The following is a 6,040-nucleotide window of genomic DNA, read 5'->3' on the forward strand; positions in this document are numbered from 1 at the left end:
CCCCCCAAGAAAAAAAAACCAACAAAAAACTTCCTGTGTGGTCTGTGGGCCCAAATAATTGCCTACCCCTATCCTTAATCACATGTGTTGTTTAAAGCAAGTGGTCAGACAGCAAGCAAAGGAGCAGACTCAGAAGTCCCATCCAAGCCTGCCTGACAGCAGAAACAGGCAGCAATAGAAACAGGTGACAAGTGAAAGAGAACCAGGAAGCCTGAAAATAGACATAACTAAACACTGACAAAGGGACTTAGAAAGTTAGAGTTCGCTGGTAAGCCAGATGTACCTGTTCCCCAGATCTGGACAAAGACTTTTGTCTGAGGAATGAAAGAGCTTGCCCTGTCGGAGTATGCAGCAATTCAATAGCATCTCACTTGTTATTCAGACTTCATTATTCATTGGACTGCGTGTACAAAGAAAAAACTTCCCTGTGGGATTGGAGGCAGGAATCTCTTCAACGGCTTGCCTCTTCTGGATGGGCTGTAGCACCCAGTGGGCCTGTAGCGAAAGGCAGCCTTTCCAGCTCTGCAAGATAATAGCCGGTGTCAGTACGCTGTGAGTCTCTTTATAGAGACTGATTTGACTCCCAGGTGTTTCCTGGTCTCATGACCCCGGAGATTTGAAGGAGGAGGCTAATGGTTTGCTCTCCCCTGGGAAATAAACTAATAGCATTTGACATTTAGCTTGTCCTCCAGAATTAACATCCCACTGAGTTAACAAAAAAGTTCAGCCTTCTCTGCTGGCTACTTGCCTAAAATTTTCCGTTCTTGATCTTCCTCCAGGGACTTTCAGTTCTTACTCGCTTCTCTGATACTGCAGTATTTGGGGCCAAAAAAGAATAACATTACAGATATCAACAGTTAATTAGTTATGTATTTAAATCATGCTACTGTGGCCTGCTGAATTATACAGAGGCTTGAATATCAGAAATCAGATGAGTTCTAATTCCCCACCCTGGGGTTAGCTAACTGTGCATACTGCTGGAGGCAAGTTACTTAAGCTTTCTCTGTCTCAAATTATCCTGTCTATAAATCACAAATAGGAACATTACGTGACACAACTACATCAGTGAGGTATTGGTACATTTACATATGAGCATTAAGAATTACATCAGCACACTCTGCTTTTACATTGCAAACTGGGAATCCTTGAATAAGATGCATGTTTAAAAATGTCTTTGGCAAAACATTTACCAGGCTCGCAGGACATTCTGTGCTTTACTTGTCTCATTTTTAAAGCTATAAAGGTCTAGGATAAATATTTCAAATTATCATATGAAAGACAGTTTGAGATGAAGGGAAGTTTTTAGAGATTAGCATACGCAGTAATTTTCTGTCACAAAATGTTAGTGCTAAATTATCACCAGCATTCAGTCCAGCATGGTTGCAATTCAGAACACCAGGGGTCCTTATCTCCTGTTGCTCATGTAGAAATTATTGCATATATCATCGTCAAGAATAGACCAAATTCAGAATAGATATTGTGCTCCTCATGTCAGTTAGAAGGATGGTATTGGGGCTGGATGGCATAATGTTTGAGAAGTCCTAGGGTTTTTATAGCTTTTTTCACCTTCAGTGAAATATCTTTAAGACTTCTTTTAAAAAAAAAAATGCCAGAACTTCAGTATTCATTAATATCAACCTTGTGTGTACGCAAGCCAGTGTGGGTATGCAATAGAGAAAAAAGTTAGTAGGAAAAGACTAAATCTTCAAGCCTGTAAGGCACTGATACTCAACCGGGTTCCCTGAAACCCTGACATGTCCCCCGGTCCTTTGAAAGTTGCATGAGGAGGTAAGTAGATAAGCCCAGGCTAAGGCTTGTCCCTGCCTGGCCAAGCCTCCCCCTCCCCCCTCACTGCCTAGCCCCTCTGCAAGGAGGTGTAAGCATTGTAATATATAAATTAGTTTTTGAAATTGGGTGCCACTCAATTCACAAAAAGAATGGAGGGGTGCCTCAAAACCAAAAAGATTGAGAACCCCTGATCTAAGGGGCAGTTTATAAGTAACTAGTGAATTGCCCATCAAGAATGATGATGGGGATGGGAGGGGGAGGGCAAGGCCAGTGCAGCGCTGCCACCACCCCATGCCACCGTTGCCTCCAAGGAGCAGAGCTGGTGGGGGGAGGCGAAGGGCTGGCCTAGACCCCTGCTCCATCTCCACCCTCATGGCAGTGCTTCATCACTGCCATCATTCCCTGCCTACCCCTGTGTCTGGCCCCGTGCTTCGTCCCTGCCATCATTCTTGATGGGCAATTTGCCCTGTGCACAGCACTGGCTAGAATCACGCTCTGCCAGGAGCCACGCCCTCCAAGAGCGTTACAGACCGACAGACAGACAGACAAAGTCCTTTTTATATATATATATATATATATTTATATATGTGAGTCTCACTGCTCATTGAATTCCTTTTATAGGGTTGCTATTTACTCTATACTAATATGGCCTTCTGACACTTAGAAGGTAATTTATGAGCATTTTTACACATGCTCTTGGGTTGGGTTGGGGTGGTGCTTTAATTATAGCGGCTCTGAGAGCCGCTCTAATTTAAAGAGCAACAATGTCTCAAGTATCAGTGCCCCCGTGCTTCAAAACGGCAGTGGGAGTACTTGGACTAAATCTCATTCAACAAGCTTTAATTCAAGTGCCCCCAGCACCATTTTGAAGTGCGGGGACACTGATACACACAATGTGGAGGCTGGCTGGAGCACAGAAATTACCATGTTGCAGCAGATTCAATTAATTGAGTTATGAGAAACAATTAATTGAGTCTGCTCTGACATGCTGGAATTACAGTGCATCAGAGCAGCCTCCCTGCATTTCTGCAGGCACCCCATATGCCCAGTTTCCTAATAGATAAAAGTTGGACACTCAAGTCGTTTAGGCCTGGCACTTGGATTTTGGTTTTAAGGGTACTGACAAACCCTAACAACCCAGTATTTCCAAGAAATTTTTTTGAAATGTCAATGAACAGAATTTTTGTTAAGACTTGAATGTTCTTCTGTACTATGTTTGCAACCAAGATACTCAGCATTTGAACTACAGCACAAGAATAATAAGGTGAAATTGACTTGCGAGAGAAGTTTTTAAGTTACTTTGGTAGTTTCATTGTCCAAGTGGAATAAACTGCAGGACAGAATAAAGACTAAATTAGATTTTAAGCTGTTTTTAAGTTGAACCAGCTGCATTAACTCAGATATTTAAAAATCTTTCTCCTGACAGCTTCCCTTCAAGGATGTAGAGCTCTTGGCAGTGTAGAAAGCAGGAAGTGCAGAACCCTGGGGATGGAGGCCCTAAGACCGTTGCACCAAGAAGAAAGAGAAGTCCAGGAGGTATGCTGTCTCCCTGGATCCAAGATTCAGGATGTCACAGAAAGGCTGCCAGAGCTCATCCATCCCTTGGACCACTAACCTTTCCTGCTTGTCTATGTAGGCACCAATGCTACTGCCAGGAGTGACACTGAACAGATCAGAGGAGACCAAAGAAGACCAGAAGTGAAAGGCAAGGGCCTGTCTAGGGATCAGTGTATTATGGAAATAATTGTGCGACTGAGATGGTGGTGTTGATGTGTGAAGGCTTTGGATTCACTGACAATGGATGGATGTTCTGGAGAGGAGGACTGCTATCAAGACATGGGATCCATCCATCCTTCTACCACCACAGCAAACAATCCAGAAGGGAAAGATCCAGAAGAAGCTTCTCAAGTCTGGGATATTGCCAGAGAGATGTAGAATGGCAAAAAAAGGATGCAAAAGGGAAACGAGTAGGTCAAAATGCAAAATACATCCAATGTATGTACGCAAATGCAAGAGGTATGGGAAATAAGCAAGATAAGTTGGAAGTCACCACCTATGAAAAGAACTGTGGTCTGATTGGTATCACACAGACTTAGTAGGACAACTCTTATGACTGGAATTTCAGTCTTTAGGGTTTCATTCTGTTTTGGAAGGACAGAGTTGGGAGGCAAGTTGGGGGTATTGCCTTGTTTGTTAAAAAAAACACATACATTTGTCCCCTGGTTTAGGAGGAAGAAGATAGCAGATGAATAGATTTAGGTGAAGATAAAAGGTGAAAGATACAACATGGATATAATGGTGAGGGCTTATTATAGGCCACCAAGTCAGGAAAAAGTGGTGGATGAAGCACTCTTCAAGGAGGTGACAGAATCATCCAGTTACGAGGTGGTACTAATGGGAGACTTCAATTTTATGGATTTCTTCTGGAAGGACAGTATAGCCAAACATAAAACATTGAGCCAGTTCCTAATACGTGGAGCACAGTTTTCTGTTCCAGAAGGTTGAGGATACAACTAGGGGATCATCTATCTTGGATCTTGTCCTGATGAATAGGGAAGAACTGGTGGAGGATGTGAAGGTGAAGGAAACAATCATGATATAATATAGAATTCCAGATCCTGAGACAGGGAAAGTATGAGGTCAGCAGAACTAGGATGCTAGATTTCAAAAAGGTGGATTTTAAACGACTCAAGCAGTTAATTGGTATGGTGCTATGGGAAGATGCACAGAAAGGTGAAGGTGTCCAGGAGGGCTGGAAGCCTCTAAAGGGCACAGTATTGGAAACCCAACAATAAATTGTTCTAACACGGTGGAAACACAATTGGTAAGACACGAATTGGCTGCCCAAGGTGCATCTTGGATGCCTCAAATGCAAAACAAAAGCATAAAGGCAATGGAAAAATGAATAGGTCACTAGGAAATTATATGACAAAATTAGGGACAAAACCAGGAAGGCAAAGATAAAAAAAATGCACTGCACCTGGAAAGGGAGGTTAAAGACAATGAAAAGGTATTCTAGAAGTATTTTGGCCAGAAAAGAAAGACCAAGGAAGCTGTGGGTCCACTGTTAAATAGTCAAGCAAGCTCTTTAACAAGATGCAACTCAGCTACTCAGCAGCTACTTTGCCATAGTCTTCACAACAAAATAAGCTGCAATCAGACACCTAATAAGAATTATTTGGCTAAAGGGACAAGCTGAGGGATGAGATAACAAAAGAGATGGGCAGAGAGCTTTTGATGGGTCTGAATGAATTTAAGTCACCCAGGTCTGATGAACACATTCCAGGGTCCTGAAGGAACTGACAAAGGTAGTCTCAGAGCCTATGGCAATGATCTTCATGAGGTTGTGAGAAACAGGCCCCAGGTACCAGCAGACTGGAAAAGGGCCAACATAGTGCTCCTCTTTAAAAAAGGCAAAAAGGAGGACCTGGGGAACTACAGACCAGTTAGCCTTGTCTCAATACCAAGGACATTACTGGAGCATATCCTAAGGAAGTCCATTTGCAATTATTTGGAGGAGGAAAGATTAATCACAAGCATCCCATATGGATTTACTAAGAATATGTCATATCAAACCTACAGATCGGTAGCCATCTGGGGGACAGTGATCACCTAATAATAGAATTCACCATAAGACGTCGAGGGGGTAAGGTAACTAGTAGGGTGAAAGTGCTAGACTTTAGGAAAGCTGATCTCAATGAACTCAGGCGATTAGTCAAGGATGCACTGCAGAGTAGGAGTTTTGAAGTGAGGAGTTTTGAAGTGATGGGAGTCCAAGAAGGGTGGCTGTGCCTTAAGGAAATGATCCTTCGGGCACAAAGCAAGACGATCCCTGAGCGAGGCAAAAGGGGGAAAGGGGCCAGGAGGCTTCCCTGGCTGACCAGAGAAATCCAGGGCAGCCTAAGGGCCAAAAGGGGAGCACATAAAAAGTGGAAACAGGGAGAGATCACCAAAGACGAATATACCTCCTCTGCTCGTGCTTGTAGGGAGGCAGTTAGACGGGCCAAAGCTACCGTGGAGCTGAGGATGGCAACCCAAGTAAAAGACAACAAGAAATTGTTTTTTAGATATATTGGGAGTAAAAGGAAGGCCCAGGGAGGAATAGGACCCCTGCTAAATGGGCAGAAACAATTGGTGACAGACAGAGGGGACAAGGCTGAACTCCTCAACGAGTTCTTTGCCTCAGTGTCCCTAAGCGAGGGGCACGACAAGTCTCTCACTGGGGTTGTAGAGAGGCAGCAGCAAGGCGCCA

General features: G+C 43.6%; 1 long non-coding RNA gene across 1 annotated transcript in view; it reads left to right on the forward strand.

Moving 5' to 3' along the window:
- Positions 1-3,167: 3,167 nt before the first annotated feature.
- The window catches only part of LOC112551594, a 45,864-nt gene continuing 42,991 nt past the window's right edge, over positions 3,168-6,040 (forward strand). Inside the window, exons 1-2 of the long non-coding RNA XR_003095895.1 lie at positions 3,168-3,324; positions 3,425-3,755. This is a non-coding gene — a long non-coding RNA (uncharacterized LOC112551594). The remainder of the gene's footprint in view (positions 3,325-3,424; positions 3,756-6,040) is intronic.

The sequence above is a fragment of the Alligator sinensis genome, unplaced genomic scaffold (assembly GCF_000455745.1).
Source record: "Alligator sinensis unplaced genomic scaffold, ASM45574v1 scaffold268_1, whole genome shotgun sequence".
Classification (NCBI taxonomy): Eukaryota; Metazoa; Chordata; order Crocodylia; family Alligatoridae; genus Alligator; species Alligator sinensis.